The sequence below is a fragment of the Mesoplodon densirostris genome, chromosome 9, assembly GCF_025265405.1.
Source record: "Mesoplodon densirostris isolate mMesDen1 chromosome 9, mMesDen1 primary haplotype, whole genome shotgun sequence".
NCBI classification, from domain to species: domain Eukaryota; kingdom Metazoa; phylum Chordata; class Mammalia; order Artiodactyla; family Ziphiidae; genus Mesoplodon; species Mesoplodon densirostris.
Window position 1 is genome coordinate 28,055,338 of NC_082669.1, and position 24,072 is coordinate 28,079,409.

Below are 24,072 nucleotides of genomic sequence, written 5' to 3' on the forward strand. Positions count from 1 at the left end.
CCCTTTCCTGCTGACGCCCAGAGGAGGCCGCATAATACCTTCAGTGGTTGGAAATCGACCGCCTCACTTCCTGGTTTTCTCTGCGCGTCCTGGGCTGAGGGCTGGGAGGAGGGGGCCTCCCTCTGGCTCCCGGGATGTCCAGCCCACCATCTCCCCTCTGCTTCCCCTTCCTGCACTTCCTTTACCCAGAACAGGGTGAGAGAGGGTCACAGGCTCTTTTCCAAAAGGCCTATTTTTATGCTCCATTTGGGCTGCTACAGGAGGTTCTGTGGGAAGTTGGGTGACATTTGCTCTCTGGTCACCACTATTTACATCACACAGTATAAGTTAACAAGAAGAAAGGGAACCCTTGCTGCTCTCAGCTCACTGTCCTCCAGAGCCTGGGGCTAAGGCCCTCACGGGAAGGGAATGGGCGGGCAGAAAAATAAAGGAGGGGCCCACACATCAAGGTTCATCCCTGTATGCCTCTTCTCTTGGATGCAGGAACCACTACTTACTAACAAAAGTCAGGGCATGTGACATTTAAAAAAAAGAAAAAAAATCAACATTTTCCTGTCTCCTAGGTACATAAAAAAATCTTTAAAATGTATAAAAATTATTCACTCATATATTACTCAGTCTTAATAGTTACAAATTGCCATTAAATTGTTATATGACCTTTAATGAAAAAGAAAGTATATTTAGCTGAGGTCAAGGTTATTCTTGCCTATCCAGGTGAAGACACTTGAGTTTTGTTATTTATCTATCTAAACAGTCTCAACCTTTGGCTGGCATATTCACAATAAGCCTTTAGAAGTGAACGAGAAAATCTATTGATGGAATCCTGGAAGGCTGGTGGGATTCTGATAGACCAAATGGTACATGTGTATGCATCTATCTATCTATCTATCTATCATCCATCTATCTTTTTATCTATCGGTTCACCTTTCATCTATCTTTTATCTATAGCTATCTACCTATCTTTCATATCTATATCTATCACCATCCCTCCGACCTTCCCTCCTGGGATGATGTAGTTAACCAGGAAGTTCCCTTCTCCACCATTTGAGAGAGTTCTGCAAAATGGAACATTACCAAACCTTTTTTTCTCTCTCACTCTAGTTCTAGGTGTGAAACTGGGGCTGCTGGGGAAGGAGCGCACAGATCCCCAAGTTCTAGTCTGGGTTCCACCACAAGACATGGACCACTGAACACACTCTCAAACTCTGGGACCTCACGTTCTTCATTCACAGAATCCCATCAATTAGGATCAGAGCAGATGATTTCTTGAGTCTCTTTAGCTCTAAATTTATCTCTCCATTGTTTCTTTTTCCTTCTGTTTCTGTCTCCCCTTGTAAATTGGTGGTTTCCACCTATGGTGATTTGCTCAGTCCCCCCTTTTTTATGTGTCATGTCTCAGCTCTTGATTTTTGCTTTATGGTTACCACAGGTTTACATAAAACATTTCATAGGTAAAACGGTCCCCTTACGGGCCTCCCTGGTGGCGCAAGTGGTTGAGAGTCCGCCTGTCGATGCAGGGGATACGGGTTCGTGCCCCGGTCTGGGAGGATCCCATATGCCGCGGAGCGGCTGGGCCCGTGAGCCATGGCCGCTGAGCCTGCGCGTCCGGAGCCTGCGCGTCCGGAGCCTGTGCTCCGCAACGGGGGAGGCCACAACAGTGAGAGGCCCGCATACCGCAAAAAAAAAAAAAAAAAAAAAAAAACAGTCCCCTTTCTGCTGTCTACCTCTAAATTTAAAGTATTTTAAAAAGCAAGACTATATGGGAAATTCAATAGTAGTGATTTTTTAAAAATTATTTATTAGATATTTAAATTTTGTAGGCTTTATACTGTGTACTTTTCAAAAAAATTATTTATTTAGGGTTTTTTGGGGTTTTTTTTTTGCGGTACGCGGGCCTCTCACTTGCTGTGGCCTCTCCCGTTGTGGAGCACAGGCTCCGGACGTGCAGGCTCAGCGGCCATGGCTCACGGGCCCAGCCGCTCCGCAGCATGTGGGATCTTCCTGGACCGGAGCACGAACCCGTGTCCCCTGCATCGGCAGGCGGACTCTCAACCACTGCGCCACCAGGGAAGCCCTATTTAGTTATTTTTATTTTTGGCTGCCTTAGGTCTTCGTTGCTGCGTGGGGGCTTTCTCTAGTTGAGGCGAGCGGGGGCTACTCTTCGTTGCGGTGCTTGGGCTTCTCATTGCTGTGGCTTCTCTTGTTGCGGAGCACGGGCTCTAGGTGTCCGGGCTTCAGTAGTTGTAGCGCACGGGCTTAGTGGCTCTGTGGCGTGTGGGATCTTCCCAGACCAGGGCTCGAACCAGTGTCCCCTTTGTTGGCAGGCGGATTCTTAACCACTGCGCCACCAGGGAAGTCCAATAGTAGTGATTTTTAAAGGGAGCTCTTACCTTATAATTTTTTAGTTATTTGTCTATGAACAACAGACCACTTAACCAATCTTCTTGAAAGCAAGGGAAAGATGGGCAGGCAGCCAGATATAATGTCAATTAAGTAGAGAAAAACCCTGGAAGACTGAAAAAACAATGCTGCGCTAGATGCTTTTTGCCAAAAATCAAAGTCCTGCATCTCTGGCCCCAGAGATGCTCTACAAACACAGAAGGAAATGATCAACAGCCCCCATATGGATAAACACATACTTTCTGGGTCTTGAATTTTTTCTTTTGTAAATCTTTATGTCACAATCACATCATACGAATGTGCTCTATGGGTTAAGGTCACCATTTTCAGTAAGTTCTAGGAGTGCTCTCCCAAGGATGAACTGTCTCTCTCTCTCTTCTAGAAGCATCAATGTTCTCATGCCCCCAGCAGAGCCAGAAGTGCCCCCAACCAGCACTGCAGTCAGGGCCTCTGTCTGTTAACAGACAGGGGACCCTTCTGTGAAGTTCTCATCCAAGCCGGAATTACCCCCTTCAAAAAACTTATGCCACAGTTTTCCTTTTACTCCATAACACAGAAGAACCAGAAAATGCAGAGAAAATAGCTCACTACAATCAGGACCTTGTTTCTACTTATTCTTTTAAGATGTCTCATTTCTATTCAGAGGTTTTGATTCAAGCATGCTGGAAAGAAAACACATTTGCCCCCATTTCATTGGTGTCGTGCAGGGAATTCTAATGTGGTAACAGTGGAAACAGTTTTTTCTTCACAGTGAGTCTTTCCAAGCTGTTTCTACTCTGATGATGTAATAAGCAAGGCCAGCTTCTCAAATGACTAACAAGGACTCTTAGCAACCTGTAAAGAATGAGCATCTTTCCAAAATGGGCTTTGGAGTGAGCTCTCAGGAAAACAAACTCCATCATTCCTGCTAGACTTTAAGGAAGAATGGCACTGGGCCTGGAGGTCCTGAGGATACCTAAGACCCCCCAGAGCCCAGGGATGAGGGAGCCTGCACACAGAGCTGAGAAACTGGGGGTCAGGGTATGAGGCCTCCTGACACCAAACTCGAGGCCGGAACTGCCCTCTGTTCCGGCCTCACTTACATTTCCGTTTTTTTAAAAACTGAGGTGATGGTGGCGCAGTGGTTGGGAGTCCGCCTGCCAATGCAGGGGACACGGGTTCGTGCCCCGGTCCGGGAAGATCCCACATGCTGCGGAGCGGCTGGGCCTGTGAGCCATGGCCGCTGAGCCTGCGCGTCCGGAGCCTGTGCTCCGCAACGGGAGAGGCCACAACAGTGAGAGGCCCGCGTACTGCCAAAAAAAAAAAAAAAAAAACTGAAGTGAAACAGACATAACACGTTACCAATTTAACCATTTGTAAGTGTGCAGTTCAGAGGCATTAGGTACAATTCACATGTTGTGCCACCATCACCACCATCCATCTACAGAACTCTTGTCATCTTGCCAAACTGAAACTCCGTCCGCATTAAACACTAACTTTGCATCCCTCCTCCCCCAGTCCTGGCACCCACCATCCTACTTTCTGTCTCTATAAATCTGACTTCTCTAAGTACTTCATATAAGTGGAATCATACAGTATCGGTACTTCCGTGTCTGGCTATTTCTTAAAGGTTCATCCATGTGGCAGCATGTGTAAGAATTTCCTTGCTTTTCAAGGCTGAATAACATTCCACTGTATGGATGAATCAGATTGTGTTTAGCCCTTCATCTGTGGATGGATACTCGGGCTGCTCCTGCCTTTTGGCTTCTGTGAATAGTTTCATGTCCTCCTTTCATGTTCCTTTGCCCAAGATTGAGTTGGGACTGGTTACTTGCAACAGAAAGCAGCCTCAGGGATACAAGAGCCTTGCCTCAAAGCTACTTCCAATCCAGCAGGAATCCAGGTAGACAAGAATGATTACAGCAGCCGTCAGGCTATGGGGAGAGATGGCGCCAGAGAGAAGAAAAGAGACATTGACACAGGGAAGCTTTCCTTGGACTGAGCCAAAAAAAAAAAAAAAAAAAAAAACCACCAGAGAGAGTGTGTTCCAAGCAGAGGGAGAACCTGTATAACTCATGTGCAGAGTAAGGGGCTGATGAAGACGACAGGGCAGGGAGCCACGAGACTCACCCAGGAACGGATAAACTGTCAGCAGGAGGCACAGAACATGTGAGATGAGGCCCGATCCATCTTGGTGAAGATGCTGCACCCATGACCCCCGGTTGGTTCGAAGTCTTAGGTTCTCAGAAAAACTGCTTTCTTCCTTCAGGCAGAGTCCCCAGTGGCTCTGGCTTTCCTCTGGAAATGGGACGTGGCCTTCATGCTAAACTTTGTCCTCGACCTTCTAAGGACAGAGCCATCAGCCTGGAGAAGACGGCTGACACAGGAGCCCTGAGGCATCTTCATCGGGATGAGAGCTTCCTCTCATCAGGACCGTACCATGGAGACTTAAAACCACGTTCCAACAGAGGGCCAGGGCTGAAAACCCTCCTGTGATCTCACAGAGTGTCTTGTGGTGACTGGAAAGCCCTATTCCCTGTGGAAGACTTAAAGGACACAACTCCACGACATTCTCATAGGATCCCCACCTCTCAGAACCCCTAGGGCACCAGGGGGACCCGCATCCATTAACCTCCCACCCCACACAGTAACTGGGGCCCTAGGCGGCCAATTTCTCCCCTAATTTCAGAAGCCAGAAGTCTGCTGTTTTCCAGAGATGATCACTGCTCAGGTTCTAAAACCAGGCCCCTACCCAGGCAGTGGTGTCTTCGCCCGGTCCTTCTAAATCACCCTGATTACATAACGTACGCGGCGCCGTGAACCCCTCGTTAGGTGGGCACCAGCGAGGGCAGCGGTCCTCTCAGTTAGCACAGGCAGCTCGCTGCAGTACATGGCTCTGTAATTTAAGCTGGATTTTCACAACGTGAGCAGAAAGAGCAAGCTTTCTTCATAAATTACCAACATACTACTACTCATTACTACCTGGGGGGTACCTAACAGGCTTCCTTGGCCCTCGAAACAAGCCCTCAGGGGTATCATGTCCTGGGCAGACCCAGGAAGTTAAGGCTCAGGGCCTGCTCTCATTTACACCCGGAGTGCACACTGTTTCCTCCTTCTCAGTGGTACAGAGAAGGCTGGCTTGTCTGACAATCTACGTGCCTTGGATTCAATGTAAGAGACCCTCTCTCATTTCCAGGGTGGGCATGGCGTCTTCCCACAGGACAGGGCATCTTCCAGAGGAGGCGGCGCTGAGGGACGGGTACAAAGGGGCTGGGTCTCCCTAGCCCGGTGGAGCTGGGTCCATGCTGCCCCTGACCCCGCAGGAACGTGAGCCGATGGTACCCCTTCCACAGGGCTGGGGCATGCTCTGGAGAGCTCGTCATCAGGGGTCACGGCCTCCCCATAAGATGACCATGGGGCGCCCCTCCCACTCCGTGCCCAGGAGATTTCTGGGGCTGTGGTCTTGGGATTGAGCCCCCGCTTCTTCCCTCTGGGCAGTGAGGTGGCAACAGGTATTCTTTTGTTTTCATCTTTTTATTATAAAACTCTGCCCATGTGCTACCTCAACCCCACCTGCTCTAGGAAACAGGATTCTGTCCCGAGCTAAGGCTTCACACTCTACACAAGGGTTTGATTATGGAAGGCCTTCTACTAAATTCCTCTTCCTCACTAACTTTGTTACGTATCTCCTGTACTCTCGTTGGATGTTTCGGGCGTCTGTGCATCACTTCTCCAGCCAGCCAGTGAAGTCCCTGCAGTGAGACTCATGCCTGCTTCACCTTGGTTTCCACAGTCACCCAGCACATGGTAGGTGTCTGTGCAGTAAATGTTTACCAAATTAGCAATGCTGAAAATAATAATGTTGGGTGCTTGTGGTTCTGGCCAAGATGGAGTAGCCCCACCCCTCCCCGGTCCTTGAATTTACAACTGCAGCCCTGGACATCACACAACCACACGCACAGGGAACTCTTGACAGATGGAAAAAAGGACCTGGGCACCCGGGGAGGTGAGGAAGGACACCGTGGTGAGTTCCTTGTTTTCCTTACTGCCTCCCATAGATCCCAGAACTGTCAGACAAAAGCAGCTCCAGGAAAAGCCTGCTCATCTAGCCAAAGAACCAAAACCAACCCATCCGAAAAGAGCAGCCTAACAGCAGAAAACCTTTTCGGCAATACCTGTCCTATTCCAACCAAACACCCACAGGACCCCTATCCCCCAATGCACAGGAGGAGGTGGCCTTTGACCTCCCCACCAGGCAGGTGTCAGCCGGGCGCAGGGTGAGCCAGCCTCCTTCCCCACCCAGCCTCAGGCCCCAGTGCAGTGGTGCGAGGAGACGAGCTGCACTTGCTCATCCCCTGTGTCAGCAGGGCTAGCGGGAAGGTGCATCTAAACGTTGAAACATCCCCGTGGCCCTGCAACTACACCTGGACAGGAGCACTGTCTAAAACAAGAAGACCGGATGAAACAGAATCGAGAGCTCACAGGACAGTATCAGCAGAGTCCAGGGTAAAACCTAAAAGCCACTCATCACACCAAGAACCAGAACGCGAACAGGCATCAGAACCTACAGGACAACTGGAAAACTGTGGGAGCTTCCCAAAGCGTCTGCTCTGAGGCAGAGGGACATCTGGGTGACATCAGGTCTGCTCCTACCCACAGACGCACCAGGTAGGGGCCCCGAGACCCACACCTTCCAGGACCAAATCTTGTCCTGGGGGAGACTCTGCTCTCTCACCTTCTCAGAGCTGTCAAGGAGCCCCCTGGCATTCTAGAAGCTTCTCTGTGTACACTCAGTCACCCAGGAAAGCTAGCTGTCCCAAGGATGCCTGGGTCCTCCACCCAGTTGAATCCTAATCATACCCTAACCCCAGTCCTTCCAACTCATTCCGCTGTCTCCCACTCCGAGTTTGTAAAATCCTACCTGGCTTTCATGTACCTGGTCGGCCTGGTCCCCACCCACCTTTTCCATTGAGACTTCTACGTGCCCTCCCTGCGCTAAGCACTCTCAGATATCAGAGAACACTGCTCCAGGCCAAAAGTTCCCTGGTATTTAGTGGCAGAACTGGAAGCTGAACTGGTTCCCTGAATTCCACTTCGTCCAGTGCCCTTAAACTTCCATCTGCGGGATAAAGCGGGTGATGGCCTAAGGAGGAAACAGGAGTGTAGTCTGTGAAAGGAGGTCTTCTGGACCCCAGCTCCTCTAAACTGGGACTCAGTTACCTTTAAGTCACAAGAGAATGCCTGGAATAAAGACTGTCTCAGGGGCCTTCTGCAAAGTGAGTGTGACCGGGACTCAGAACCAACCCTGGACACGCCACTGATGGCTGAACACCAGCTTCCACGTCACTTAACACCTTTCAGCCACACACACAAAACCACCGTCACCATCCAACCTGATTCCAACTCACCTGAGCGGCTTTATGCCTTTGGATGTTATTTTACTGTTTCCTTAAAATATAGGGAGGGGAAACTGAAGGGTAGGAGAGAAAAAAGACAACGTAGGCAACAGTCAGGACAATGGTCAGTAAACACTTCTTAATGTGTAAACTGCTTGCCTAGAATTTATGTTGATCGTCAAACCCAAGTCCTACTTTCTTCATGCTTTCAGAGCAATGCTGCAGTGGCTACAGGTGCAGATCTGAATGTCCACGACTTGTAAATCACAGATTTCTCAAAGATGTTTTAAAATCCTGCTTATATCATACTTATCAACATTCTTTACAAAGAGAACAATAATGGAAATCAGAATAATTTTTGCTGAGTACCTACTACCATATGCCAGGCACTGTGCTAAGCCGTACGCAACCATCATCTGATTTATCCTCAGAAAAAGGTTTCCATGTGCAAATTTATTACCCCAATCTTATGGACGTGGAAAGCGAGATGCTGAAAGGTGAGGTTAAGAAACTTGTTCAAAGGCAGTCAACTCATCTCTATGACTGGGAAGCTGTGCTCTTTCCACAAGACACCCTTGCCCCCCATGAGGGAGATCTCAAAGTCCGCAGCCTTAATGTAACGGAATAACCCTGTCCTAAAGTCACTGCCTTTTTCCTCCAAATACAGCATAACACTACCCCAGAGGAGCCTGCTGTGCGAGTTCCCCACGTGCAGAGAAGGCTCGGGGCCTTTGGGAGTAGCCTGCAGCCCTGGGACCGCAGCTCCCACTCAGAAAGAGTGCCTGTAGGAAGTGCCACCAGAAGTCGGCTCCTGGGATCCCAACAGCCACCGTCACCAAGAGAGGAAGAGAAAGATCTCTCTCTCCTGATAGAAACGGACCAAAACTCTCTTAAATTCACCTTTGGAGTTGGAAAAATATTTCCATCCTAACCAGATAATTTGTAACATATTGATATACATATGGAATTCATGGAAAACTACTATCGTGTATATACTGCATTAAAATGTCAGGAAACATTTGAACAGACATTATCATCCATTCAGCTGCGGAGAAACCTCCCAGTCCTAGAAGGGAGAACTTAGAAGACTTTCAGGCTGGAAAGAGTGAGAAGGCAGACCGCTCACTGGCCTGGGCTTGCCTTTCTTAGAGGGAGTGTTCCTGTCTCCCTCTTGATCACCCTCATCCTTCCAGCTAAGACACACACACAGCACTGTATTAGCCCACGGTCAGCAGAATGCTGAACACCAGCGGAATCCTCGGGCACAGGTGCCCCAGGGTGGCTACTCTGATCCAAGCATGTGCCACCCTCAGAGGCTGGGCCCACGGTGCTGGCCCGGCTCACCTCGGACGTTTCAGAGGTAAGATGCATGGAAGGACCCAGACACTCTACCGTCTGGAAGCTCTGCTAATACTGTGGACAGGTTATTTCAGTGACTGTGTGTCTTGTTTCACAGTCAAGGACTCTAAAACCCTCCCTCTGATTGCTCCGAGTGGGCAAGACAACGGGCAAACTCATTTTGAAACCTCAGCTTTGCTCCTGAGGCAGGCTTGCTGCATTTAGTAAAAGCACTGCTTCCCCTAAGAAGCAGGAGCACCTGGGTACAGCCTCAGGGCCCTCTGTCCTCAGGGCAGCCCGAGATCCCTCACGGGCTCTGGGGGTGGACGGACGGCCCTGGAACCGGGCAGGCGGGCTTTCTTGGTTTCAGCAGAAGAATGTGCTGTGCTGGGAAGCAGCCCCGGCTCCGGAAAGCCGCACATCTGTACACCAGGCTTTCCTCTGCCCCAGTGAGTCTTGGCAAAGACAAAGCATGGCTTTCTCCTGGAAGGAGGAGCCCTCCAGGCTCTGGGGCTGGGGCGCTTTGTCCCACAGCCTTCGGACCTGAGGGCTGTCCTCAAGTGACAGGAGACACTGGAAGAGTCACCCTCCTCCCAAGTCCGGTCTCCCCTGCTTCTTGGCCCTGGGACTCTGCATCCCACCTCCTCCCACTACCCCCATCCCCGTCCCCTCCCCCCGCCACCACCCCAGAGATCAGGTTTCAGCATCTCCCCGGAGACGTGGCCAGAGGCTGCAGAGGAGAGCTGGGGCTGAGCGCGGTGCTTACCTGGGCACCTTGGGGCGCTGGTCAGTCCACAGACGGCCCGGGAGGTCAGGGGCCGGCGGAAGGCGCTCCCAGGGCTGTCCCCAGCGGCGTCCCCCACCCACCAGGGCAGGGCGACTCTGGGTTCCGGCGTCCCGGGGGAATCGGGGCGGGACGCGGGACGGCCGCCTCTGAGGAGGCCCATTCAGAGGGCGGCAGGGAAAGAGCTCGTCCGGGGAAAGAATCCGGGCTTGCTGGGCGGCCGCTGGCTGTCGCGGGCAGCCTGCCCATTGAGTGCCTCCAAAAGGCAGTGGCCCCGCCTCGCTCTGCTGCGCGGTTTGCTTCCTTTTCATTTCTTTTCCCCTTTTCCCCTTTCCCTGCCTTTAATCTCTTGCAAACTCCCAGCTGAAACCCTCCACAGCTTAGTTTCAGCCCCAGGCCCGGCGCTACCCAAGGGACAAGCAGCTTGCGCGCGCGCGCGTGGGGCTGGAGACTCCCAGGGTCGCCAGCCCCCCCAAACCGCCCCCTCAAGCGGGCCTCCTGTCCAGGATCTGCGCCTCAAGAGGCATCTCCCCCAAAGGCAGACCTGCTTCCCCGGGATCCAATGCTCACAAAAGAGAAGCTTCCACAACCGCGGGAGTCCCTGGTCAGCTCCGCACCCCACCCCTGCCATCCAGGGTCCACGCCCCGTCCCTTCCCCCCGGGGCAGGGGCATTGCCTCTCCTCCGTCCCAATCCCCAGCCCCACGGCCTTCACTCCATCCCCTGCCCAGGGCAGCCTGGGGGACCTTCCTCTTGTCAAACACTGCAGGTTTTCTTCCTGGCCGCAGCGGCATGTGCCCTACCACTCCCAGTTTGCAGAGTCTCTTTTCTAACCACGTAGCCTGTTCCACCTGGCTGGTAGCTTAGTCCACCAACAGGCTGCTGGTAGGTCTAAACACATTCCATCCCTTTCTTCCCTCTTCTCTGCTCATGTTCTTCCCCCTCTCTGAAAGGCCAGCCCCACCATCCAGCAATCTGGTGGACTCCTATATACTCTTCAAAGCCCGTTTCAAGTGATCCCACATTTTTGTAAGACTTGGGACATTATCTCCCTCATTCAGGTAAGTCCACACTCTGTCCCTCGTGACCTGAGATCTGACAGTAACAAGTCCATATAGCAGAGTAGAGAGGCTCTGTCCCGTGTGTGGCTTTTGAGGCCGAAGCTCCAGGCAGTAGATACGTGCATTACTAGGTTTACACCCACCAAGCGCAGCTGGGGGTGGGCACTCGCCCCTTGCCTCTCCTGCCTTTCGGGTTGGGCACAGTCCCACTCATCTGTTAAATCCTGGTGCTGATGCCACATACACTAAAGTCTTCCCTGAAAGAGAAGGTCCCACATCCCTCCCGGGAGGCCCCTTTCCTGCTCATGGGCTGGCACTGGCACTGCCTTCACCACACCACGATGGGACCAGGCGCCTGCAAGCAGGCTTCCAGAACACGCTCCAACCACACTGCGCGGAGTCACACCTGCCCAGCCCTGGTGTGACCCTCTGACACACTCATCAACCTGGTGAAAGTTGACAGGTACATGCCTCTCACCAGGAGAGACAGGCACGCCTGGGACCTTCAGGCCACCTCTCTAAATTACAGGCCAAGAAGATCCCAAGGACCCTCTGCCCCAGAGGTCTGAGCAGGGCACATCCTCCAGCTTGTTTATGTGCCTGCAGGGCAGTGGCTCCTGCACAGGATCCGTAGGAAATGCCTGACCACAGCCCAGGGCAGGCTCAGCCAGCGGATGGACAGGCCTTTCCCGTGGCCCACCGCTCCCTGAACAGAGAGGAAGGCGGCCGTCTGGCAGCCAGGCCCAGGAAGGACAGTGATGCAGCAGCGCTCCCCAGGGTGGGTCCTTCCCTTGGTGCCAGTGGGCCTGTGGGCCTGAAACGTCTGGGGCAGCCCATGGCTGGGTGGAGGGGAAGAATGCCACCTCTGTGCCACAGCATCTGTGACCAGGGCAACTCTGGTGGGGACTGACAGACACTTCAGAACCTTCTGGAGAGCTGTCTGCCCCTTTTCCTTCTCTCTTATGCTTAGCTGGAGCAACAGGGACAAAGATTTCGTGGTGGTGCTGCAAGGGGCAGCAATTCTGATGAAAAGTCACATTCGAAAAACTCTTCCCCTAAGCCTATGCTGCCCCTACCTAGCACCTAGGATCTGGGTCAGCGGGAGGTGGGTACCCATGGATGCTCACACCTGCAGGGTCACCCACTTAGCCCTAGTGGAATCATGGATCAAGTGCAGACACAGACTGTCCACTGTCGGCAATGCCAACCCTCCCCTGCACACGTCGTGCCGGCCACCGAGCCATCGACCCCTGCTGCCCTCCTCCGCACTCCGAGAAGCTGTGTGCCTGCTTCCCTTTAAGTCAAAGGCGTCTCTCTCCTACGCACTCACTTATTTACTCACTTAGGAGAAAACAGCACAAACTTTTATCCCAAACCTTATCTATGTTAGATGCCGGGACGTACTGATGAGTGAAACACAGACAGACAATAGTTTGGGAGCTACAGAGGGAGAGGGACATAACCCCAATCCAGGCCCCCGTTTCCTGCAGGCTGGGTCCTTACGGAGCCCACCCCACTGGGAGGCACATCCCAGGGCGGGTGAGAGCCGGGCGGGCTGTCCCAGGGTCGGCCTGGGACCCGCTCCACCGTGACAGGCGGGGCTGGACGGCCCTCCGACACACTGCACAGTCAGGGCCACATCACGGGAGGTGACCGCGGAACTGTGAAACACTGCTGGGGAGGGAAGGGGCGGGGAGCAACTATGGGGCAGGAGGGCGAGGCCTGGGCTGCCGTGAAAGGAGCAAGGTGGGAGGGCAGAGAGAGAGGTGACGCGAGTTCCTCTTCCGGGGGAAGCCTCAGAAAGCCTTAGCCATCTGGGATGCGAGAGAGAGGGCAGAGAACCCTGAGGCGAGCCAAGGACGCCAAAGTGATGGCTAAAGCACCTGGAAGGGCACGGGGAGGCCAGTAGGGTCCCCCTCCACAGCCCTCTCTTATGCCTCCAGAGGGGCTTGTGCCATCCAAAGGCACCAGCTGGTCAGTGTCTTCCAGCCCCCCAGCCCCTGACGGGCCTGCCGGCCTGACACGTCCTTACGGGGGGCCATGTTTTCACCTCTCTGCACTCCGTCCCGCCCAGCGTTCACTCAATGACACAGAATCCAGGGCCGCTGCTCCCCCAACAATGGGGTATCTGCAGGGTCTCCCTTAGGACTCAGTACGTGACACAGCAAAGGAAGCTCAGAAGCCTTACGAGGAAGCTGCTTCAGAGAAAGGGGGCCATGCAGACAAATTGTGGGCTTCTCCCGCGTACACAGGAGGGGAGGGCGGGGACCACCGAGAGGAGATTCCCAGGGACCTGCACGTCTTCAGCACAGGCTCTGCCCTAGTAAAATAGAATGAGGAGGGATGTTAGAAAGACCCCGAATGACCAGTACATCAGACAGGGATCCTCAGGGCCACTCTGACACCCTCCTGCTGCTTTCCCAGGGATTACCTGCCCACCAGCACCCAGGGAGGCACTGCTCTGGGCTTCTTAAGGTCCAATTCAATGGTCTGCTTTTGCAGAGAAGAAATTAAAGACAAACCCAAAAAGCCACCCCACAGGACCTCAGTTATACACTGACTTCACAGCAGCCCAACCTCACGCTACTCCAGGAAATCTAACTGTAACATCACATGGTCCATCTGTCCTGGTGCGTGACCCACAGAGACCTGAGGACACACGACATTCACCCCAAGATGCCCAGCAAGTGCATGCCGGGCCCTGGGGCATAGGAAAGGTTTTCCTTTTTGTCAAACTATGGAATTCTCATATTCCCCTGGCTTTTGTGTTTTCTATAAACTTGTTCTTTCTCTACATAGGCACATATGTCAGTGCACGGCACTTGGTAAGAGCTCAAAAAGCAATGAATTCCTCAGTCCGGGCATAACTGTGAATATATACATCCAAGGTGCATCTGAGTGCTATGCGATACGTTTATGCAAAAACATACGAGCACATGACAGGATTTCAACCAAACACAAAGCTTCTTTACCTCATCACGGTGGTTTGGCCGGTGCCCCTCTCTGTCAAGGAGGCACCCTAATCTGGGGGTACCAGGTTCCAAAGGCACTGAGCCGGCTAGACCACAGCCAGTAACAAAGGATGAGAGGCAGATGGCAGATTTAAATCTTCACCCTTCTCAGGTCTCATAATCCAAAATCTTCCCAAGTGTACCCAGCAGAATGTGGAGTTTTCACCGGGACTGCCAGCCTGAGGTGACAAGAGTCACAGATTCATTTACCTCACACCATGCTAGGAATCCACGCCGGGCAGGGGAGCGCCTTTGTAAGGAAAGGAAGAACTGCAAGCAGCACGGGGTGAATGCTTCCAGTAAGAAAACACCTCAAATGTTACGGGCCAGGGCTGCACGTGCATTTTCTTTCAAGTCGTTCCCAGTTCTCAGAGGCGTCCTATCCCCGTTCAGAGAGGAAGTGAAAACACACAGGGCCCGAGTGGTGGCTAGGTCTGCAGGTGGATTCTGGAGCCCACACCCACTGCTGCCAGAGAATCATCAGCCTGCAGCCCACTCCGGGGCCGAGACCGACCCACGTCTCCAATCTCGGGGCAGAGCCACAATTCTGATAGACAATGAGGCTTTGGAAACAGTTTAATGACCAAGTGCGTTTGGAATTTAAAAACGATATTGCAAGACAAGTTTCTGGTACATTCTCACGTACGTTATCACATACAAATCAATGTACATTTGGTACATTATCATATATATGTAAGCTGAAATCTACCTTCATTTCTAAGAGATGACACCATGCACAGTACCGCTATTATTATTTTTGCTTAAGTTTAAAAAATGTCTTAAGAGGTCTGCAACTTGTGCAAGAGGTGTATAATGGCAACTGTGGGCCCACATGTGTCTGTCACCAAGTCTAGGGCCTGGTCCCAGGTCACTGGCCTGCAGGGCTCAGAATCAGGACAGCAGCAAAAACCCCATTGGAAGCACATCAGAATAACTTTTACATGCTGAGATTCGAGAACGGTCCACCAGAGGGGGGATGAAATGAGCTGATAAATAAATTTAGAGGGACTTCCCTAGGGGCGCAGTGGTTAAGAATCCGCCTGCCAATGCAGGGGACACAGGTTCGAGCCCTAGTCCGGGAATATCCCGCACGCCGCAGAGCAACTAAGCCCGTGCACCACAACTGCCAAGCCTGCGCTCTAGAGCCCGCGAGCCACAACTACTGAGCCCGCAGGCCACAACTACTGAAGCCTGCGAGCCTAGAGCCCGTGCGCCTAGAGCCCGTGCTCCGCAACAAGAGAAGCCACCGCACTGAGAAGCCCAGGCACCACAACGAAGACCCAATGCAGCCAAAAATTAAAAAAATAAAAATAAAAAATTTAGAGAAACAAAGACGCCTTTAAACTCAAAGCACGCAAACAAAAGAGGGCATTCAACGTGGTTGGGAAATCAGCGGCTCACGTGGGGACACTTCCAAGCCAGCCTGTTTGGTGGATGAAGTGTCAGTACAGAATGCCAACATCTTGTATGTTTTGAGCTTCATTCCACTCGAGTGAATGAGTGCTCTCATCTCCGCAGACTACTGCTCACTGCACATGCACAGGCCAGCACTGCACACTGACCTCCAGCAGCCCAACACTGATGTTCATTTTTAAATATACTTTGAAGCTGTCAACCTTCCTGTTTTCCATTTTCTAAATCTGGAGCAGCAGTGGGGGTAGCAATAGTTGCTAACCAGGGCAGTCACACGGGGTCACATTCACCAGCAGGCGTCCTTTTGCACAAATCAGAGTGCAAAGTGTATCCCATGTGTATACAGATGTGGATATTCCTATATGTCGTTATATACACATATGTACCTAAATATAAACATGTTGTAAATACATATATACATGAATAGCTTTTGAGGTTCTGCAAAATTCAAAGTAATCAGGGACGTCTATAAATGTCACACATGTTCACATTCAGTACATGCTTTTTTCCTATTATAAACACTCTCATTAAGTTTGTAAAATTTCAAAAGAAAACTGAGCTGGGTACAGGAAGAAAGGGAAGGTCTGGTAGAAACACTTTACAATTTGTCAAGCTTTGAAGAAGGACAACTTCTTTTTCTTTAAACAAAAATAAAGCATTGCCTCCAAGTAACCTCTCTCTTTCTCTCTCTCTCTCTCTCCCCCTCTCTCTCAACAAGACTTTCCTGGATATTCCTTTTCTTCCTCCCTCTGGCAAAACCTCACCCATTTTTACCCTTTGAATCCAACTCCAAGAGGTCGCAAGAGCACTAAGCAAACCCTGCACCCCTCAGGCCAGGGCCTCCTTTCTGCCAGTTCAGAGTAGCCCTGGGTCAGAGGTCTTCCTCCACCTTCAGTGACCGCCCACAGCCCCAGGCAGGGCCCTGAAAACACCAGCCCTTCTCCCCAGAACAAGGGTCTACGAACTAGAAGCTGCAAAATGTATAAAGGCCTTCTCTTTCAGTAAACTAACGGTTAATGGTGCTCATGGAAGCCAGAAGTCCCCAGATGTTCCCTAAATCCCACTTGTAAAACCGTCAGGGGAAGACAATGCTCTGGAACTAAATAAAGATGACGGTCCTCCACGCAATGAACTGTTCACTTCAAATCGTTCACTTTATGTTATGTGAATTTTACCTCAATTAAAAAAAAATCGCTTATGGATTAGTTGGAAGCTGAGATATATCAGAAACAAATTTTTAATGAAAACTTTCTTTATATTTTTTCCCCATTTATTTTGAAAATATCATCAAGACTCCTTAGCCTTTCAGCTACGAATGACAGAGTAATTCACATCTTGAACTTCACAATTTTCTCTCTTTTGCCTTCATAAGGATTGAGATTAAATGACCCCTTTACTTCAACTCTTACTAATATTTTTCTTTTCAAGAAACACATTTCCTGCTGAGGCTCTAAAATGTTCTGCACCCAATTCAATGTTGGGGATGGTTCCCCACACGAACAAGCAATACTCCGACACCAGCCGGGGGTCCTACAATTCAACTCAACTCCATCTACCTGGAGACAGCGTCAGAGCCCACAGGCTAAGGGTTCCGCCCCATAGGACTGCCCTCCCTTCAGACCAACCAGCTATATAGATCAGAGGTGCTCACGAGCCCTTCCTCAGGTTCCAATAATTTGCTAGAGTGGCTCAGAGAACTCAGAGAAATATTTTACTTACTAGATCAACAGTTTATTTATTATAAGAGGCTATAACTCAGAAACAGCCAGATGGAAGAGATGCACAGGGTAAGGCATGGGGAAGGGCATGGAGCTTTCATGCTCTCTCCAGGCATCCCGCTCTCCCCAAATCTCCACGTGGTCACCAGCTGGGAAGCTGCCTGAACTCTGTCCTTTTGGGGTTTTCTGGAGGCTTCATTATATACGCAGGATTGACTAAATCATTGGCCACTGGCGACTGATTCAACTTCCAGCCCCACTCCCCTCCCTGGAGGTCACGGGGGTGGGACTGAGAGTTCCAACCCTCCAATCACAAGGCTGGTTCCCCTGGCAACCTGCCCTCCATCCTTTCCAAAAGTCACGTCATTGACATGACAAACATCGTTTTGCTCTAATCACTTAAGAAATTCCAAAGGCTTTAGGAGCTTGGTGCCAGGAATAAGGAAAACCAAACATATATTCCTTTTTATAATTAACAGTATCACAGACTCACATCTGGCATTTCTAAGGATGGTGGCCCCAGAGACATGTGTTTCCTGGGGTGTCATGTAGGCTGTCAGGGATGCACTGAACATACAGTCCCGAGGGCGGCCATTCCAGGCTCCTCCTTGAGGGTCCCAGGTGGGTAGAACCTGCTCGTCTCTCCCCCATGGAGCTTACGGTCCAGCCCCTGGTGCCAGCTGTCCGCCCAGCACCTACCGCCGCCCTGTCACCTCCCGCTACCTGTCCCCAGTCCTTCAAGTTACGGCCTCCTGTTCTAGTTACAACACACTGCTAGGAGAATTCAACAGTATGTGAATTCATATTTAAGTATTCATTATTTGAGTAAATATTTAAATATCCCTCACTCTCCTGGGGCAGGTACCGTGATTTAAAAGAGGAGCTCACCAGGCCCAGGCCCAGGCATCGGGAGCACATGCTGGGGAAGGGCAGGCTACTCTGGGCTCTGGTCCACCCATCACCAACCTCCGCTTGCTTTTTGTTTACTTTGCTTGTTTACTGCAGAGGTGAGGGGTTGGTATGAGGCGCCTGTGGCGGGACGAGCCAGGCAGGCTCCCGGGACCCCTGGAACTGGAGTCTGGGGGCTTAAACTAAGTGCCACAGGACCTGGAGGGACACAGAACAGGATGTGTGCTACCCAGAGCAGAGGGCAAGAGCTGCAGGCAAAGGTGCACTGCCAGGTTCCAGGGGATAACATGGGCCTCTCCTGAGACAAACTCTCCTTCCCTGACCAAACCGGACATAGGGTCCTGGAGCCTCGATCTTGGCCTTTGATGTCTGTCCTCAGACGGCCCAGTCTTTAGCAAGAATTCTGCTAAGTCATCCCCCCTGCTTGCTCTCTGATCAAATTCCTCAACTCCTCCTTGATGTCTAAGCCCTCAGCCTGTCTTCAGCAAGATCCTGTTGGGCCAGTTTGGCAAGAATGTCCCTGTCCTTGATGTTCCCCCTAGTAACTTTTCATCCCCTGACCCTGTCACTGCTCTTTGGCTGTATTTGCTGCATTAGGATTTGAGCTCAGCTCCTTCCCCTGCTGCAATAGTACCAAATAAAATCTGTCTCTACCACCTTTCACTGGTGTCCTGCTCTGTTTCTCCCCGACATTTGTCTGCTGGTTGTCTAGGAAATAACCTGACAACATCTGGGTTTACAATGACTAAGCTGGTACCTAGTTCAGTTTGATGTAATAAGACACACAGAGGAATTTTATGTAGTTAGTGTTGCACTGACGGCATACTAACTCAAAGAAGCCAGAACATAACTGCCATCATAATATTAATAGCAACAAAATCAGAAATAGTCACAAAGGCCCAAATCCATTCTGCTGGGGTCAGTTGATGACACCACCTGAATCTCCCACAAATCCAACCCACCTCCTCCCATCATTTCTGAAACCATTTTGGTGCTCCAGCCCACTGCCTACTCCGACTGCTGTTGTGCATACAGCAGCCAGATCAATGTGTGAAAACAGAAATCTGAGCAGTTGTCTCCCCATCTCAAGACATACCCCCATCTTCTGTGGCTGCAGAGAACAGCTGTGGCTGGGCCTCCTCTCACCCCTCCACTGCCCTCCAGACCCCCGTGTCCATCCTGTCCTGGTCCGCAGTACCCTCTGCCACAAGGCCTGCCCCTGCTGTTTCTCCATCCCAAATGCCCCCCTCCGTTCACCTAGTTAGCTCCTACCTACCCTACTCACCCGTCAAACCCTCAGACCTCCTCACCAGCTAAACGACCAATACAAATTGGCAGAGTGCCATCGTCCTGTCCTGGGCTCTTCCCTGTTGTGGGATCACTGGGTCCATCTCTGCTGTACCTACTGCACTTCCAGGAGGGCAGGGCTGGGTCTCTGGGCTCACACCAACCCAGCAGAGCATTGCGGAACAGAAGTACTCGATAAACACAGGCAGACTGCACCCAGGTCCACTCCACACCAAGTATTCCTTCATTTTATACTTTAACTTTTCATTATAGAAAATTCCAAAAAATACGAAAGTAGACAGAATAGTATGATGAACCTCTGTGAAGACGTCACCAGCTTCAACTACTGTCAATTCACAGCCAATAAATACTGTTTCAACCACATCCACACCATTTCCCCCAATGGGATTTAAATTAAACTTTTAATGTTGAGATCATGGTACAGTCACACAGAGATCCCCTATACTCTTCATCCAGTTTCCCCCAAAGGTAATATCTTACTAAGCTATACCAGGATGGTGATCTTCATACAGTCAAGATAGAGAACATTCCCACCCCACAAGGACCCCTCCACTCCCCCTCCACCTTTACCCCCTCCAAACTCCTAGGAAACACTAATATGTTCTCCATTTCTATAATTTTGCCATTTAAAGGATAATATGTAAGTGGAACCATTCAGGATGTAAACTCGGGGGAATGGCTTGGCTCTGAGGATTCACCCAGGTGTAGCACCACTGCTGCATCAACATTCTGGTTCCTTTTCATTGCTGAGCTGTGTTCCATGGTGTGGGTGGACTGCAGTCTACTTATCCACCTGCTGAAGGACACCCAGGTTGTTTCCAGTTTGGGGCTATTTAGAATAAAGCTGCTATAAACATTTCTGTTCAGGTTTTTGTGTGAGTATAAGTCTGTTTCTTTGGGACAAAACCCTAGGAGTGCAATTGCTGAGTCACATGGTGGTTGCATGTTTAGTTTCTTTAAGACACTGCCCAACTCTTTCCCAGAGAGGCTGCACCATTGTCCGTTCCCACCAGCAGTGAATGAGAGTTCCCGTCTCTCCACAGCCTCACCAGCATTTGGTGCCGTCACTATTTTTATTTTTCACCTTTCTGACAAGTCTGTAGGGATGTCTCACTGTGGCTTTTATTTGCATTTCACTGAAGGCTAATGATGCTGAACATCTTGTCGTGTGATTATTTGCCACCTGTACATCCTCTTTGGTGAAATGTCTCTTCGTATCTTTTGCCCATTTTCTAATTGGATTGTTTGTTTCTTTACTGCTGAGTATTCACAGTGCAAATATTTACTCCCAGTCTGTAGTTTATCTTTTTATCCTCTTAACATGTTCTTTCCATAGCAAAAATTTTCAGTTTTAATGAAGTCTAATTTATCAATTTTTCCTTTAATGGATCATGCTTTTGGTACTAATCTAAGAGCCCTTGCCCAGCCTGGACCCCAAATATTTTCTCCTATTTTCTTGATAAGTTTTATAGTTTTCCATTTTCCATTTAAGTTTTTGATCCATTATACATCAATTTTTGTATAAGATGTGAGACTTTGGTTAATGTTCTTTTTTTTTTTTGCCTGTGGGTGCCCACTTGCTCCAGCATTACTTGTTGAAAAGGCTATCTTTCCTTTATTGACTTGTTTTGGCACCTTTTCCAAAAAAAATCAATTAGGCATATTTGTATGAGTCTATTTTGGGGTTTTCTATTGGTTTCTGTGTCTGTCCCTCCACCAACACCACACAGTCTTGGTTACTGTAGCTATATAATAAATCTGGAAATTAGACAAATCCATTCTTCCCACTTTATTCTTTTTCAAAATTATCTTAGCTACTCAAGTTCCTTTGCCTTTCCATATAAATTTTAGAATTATCTTGTCTATATCTACAAAAAAAACTTGTCAGGGATTTGATAGGAATTGTGTTAAAACTATGCATCAATTTGGGAATAAATGACATCTGTACCAGGTTGAGTTTTCCAACCCATGAACATGTCTCTCCATTTATTTAGATATTCTTTTATTTCTTTCATCAACACTGTGTAGTTTTCAGCATATAAGTCTTGTACATGTTTTGTTAGTTTTACATTTTAGTATTTCACTTCTCATCTATTATAAATGACACTGTATTTTTATTTTTTTATTAACTTTTTTTTTTGATGTGGACTCTTTTTAAAGTCTTTATTGATGCTTCTGTTTTTATGTTTTGGTTTTTTGGCCACGAGGCATGTGGGATCTTAGCTCCCTGACCAAGGATCGAAACTGCACCCCCTGCATTGGGAGGCGAAGTCTTATTAACCACTGGACCACCAGGGAAGTCCCAACACTGTATTTTAAATTCAGGTTTCTACATGTTCGTTGCTACCATATAGAAATATAATTGATTTTTAAATGCTTATCTTATATCCAACAACCTTGGTGAATTCACTTATTTGTTCTGGGAGGTTTTTTAGTAGATTCCTTAGAATTTTCAACATAGACAATCATGACATCTGCCAAAAGGGACAGTTTTATTTCTTCCCTTCCAATCTGTTATATTTTATTTCCTTCTCTTGCATGGTGCCCCTGTAGAACTTCCAGCATTATGTGGAGTAATAGTGGTGTTGGCTGTAGGGTTTTTGTAGATGCTTTTTATTAGGTTGAGGAAGTTCCCCTCTGTTCTATTTTGCTGGGGGTTTTAGTCATTAATGGGTGTGAATTTTGTCAAATTCTTCTTTTGCATCTATTGATATCATGTGATTTTTCTTCTTTATCCTGATAATACAGTGGATTGCACTGATGGATTTTCAAATATTGAATCAGTCGTGCATTCCTGGAATAAGTCCCACTTGGCCATGGTGTATACTTCTTTTTATATATTACTGAATTCCATTTGCTTCTATTTGGTTAAGCAGTTTTGTGTCTATGTTCATAAGGGATGATTAGTCTATAGTTATCTTTTTTGCTGTTTTTTGCTGTTGCCTTTGTCTGGTTTTGGTATCAGGGCAACATTACCTTCAAATAATGAATTGGAATGTGTTCCCTCCTCATCTATTTTTTGAAAGGGATTATGTAGAATTAGTGTTAATTCTTCATTAAATATTTGGTAGAATTCCCCAGTGAAACCATCTGAGCCTGGAGATTTGTTTTGGGGGAGTTTAATAAATTACCAATTCAATTGCCTTAATAGTTACAGGGTATTCAAATGGTCTGTTTCACATTGTTTACAATTTGTGCTTATCATTAAACACTACATAAGTTGTCTGTATTATTCCCTTACTGTCCTTTTGGCTTCTACAGGGTCTTCAGCAATAGCCCTATTTCATTTTGATATTAGCATATGTGTCTTCCCCCTTCTTTGTCAGTCTTTCTAGAGGTTTGTCAAGTTCATTGATCTTTTCAAAGAATCAGCTCTTTGGTTTATTTTTTGTTTCCCTGTTTATAATTGCACTGCTTTCTGCTTATATTTTTAGAAGAGGGGTGAATGTAGTCCCTAAGTGTGAGCCACCACCATCGCTGTGTCTCAGGGATCAGCCACCACCCACCCCTCGACCGTGCACAGCACATGGGGCCCCCAGCCAGTGCTCTGTGTGTGTCTCTGAGCTCTTCCTGGGCTAACGTCCTCAGGGACTGCCGAAATGAAAACATGGAAGACTCGGAAGGTGTTCTTAAGATTAAACAGCTCCAATTTCATGTGTTTGCTTTTTGTATTTGAAATCAAAGCCCTACTTCTTCCAGGCGGACATCTGCACACCAAAGTTCCTTAGACACACTGGCTGCACACAAGCCTAATCCACACTGGATGTGCAGGGCCATACGGTCACACATGGACATGCTGGCCCATGCAGCCCACGTCTGTCCCAGGGCCTGATGCTCCAGGCCGGGATGGTTGCCCCGCGTCGCACACAGGGCACGCCGAGCTCGTCCAGCCCCCAGGCCCTTCTCAAGTTCAGGAAGGGCTTGTGATGCTCCACACAATGGCCCTAGCAGCCCACGTTCGGAGCTGTTAGTGAGTCTGAAGGTTTTCTCTGGTACTTTCTTTCCTCGAGCTTATCATCCACCCTCTACTGCTGTCACCAGCGTGTTTCCAGTGAACCTGGTCTTAGAGTGGTGGAATCTGACTGAATTCCGTGTCAGAGGGCTGGGCTCTAGCCGGAATCCACTAAATACGTTCAAATTAGCCATTAATCGCGGTCGACTCAGGGAGGAGGGGGCTGTGTGGAAATGGAGGCATGTCCCTCTGCTTCTATCTAAATTATTAAAACATAGAAGAACAGACACACGGCTTCACGTGTGTGAGTCCATGCATCACACGCACAGGAACACAGGCACTTCTCATGCTGTGCTCCTACATGTACAAACAAATGCACCAACACAGCGCACGTTTCTTCTTACCCTTCATTTCAGTTACATCTGCTAAGAAAGACGTGCAGTTTAATTCTATGCTAAAAGCAAGCATCTACGGTCCTAAAACCATAAAGGAAATTTTGGAAGAAAAATGGCCCTTCTCTTAAATGACACATGGATCTCGTTTTCTCTGGAAAAAGAAGGAAAATGGAGCTAGTTGTCATCACTACAACCTCCCCTGCGTAAGAGGTGGGATTTAAACACAATGTCTGCTTCCCCCTCCCCCAAAAGTGCATCTAATGAGCAGAAGTGGGAACCCTCACTCAGCTTCCCCAGGGCAGAAAAGCAGCCGCATAAGGAATCCACAATTGCAGAGAAGAGCGATTTTAAAGTGTAAGTTCAGCTTGAGCTACATCCCCGCCCCACCTGCCCGGGGCCAGGCCCATCC

At 49.3% G+C, this 24,072-nt stretch overlaps 1 protein-coding gene across 5 annotated transcripts in view; it reads right to left on the reverse strand.

Moving 5' to 3' along the window:
• Positions 1 to 24,072, reverse strand: part of TNS3 (tensin 3) — a 235,501-nt gene that overhangs the window by 31,501 nt on the left and 179,928 nt on the right. The gene's annotated exons all lie outside the window — the stretch shown is intronic.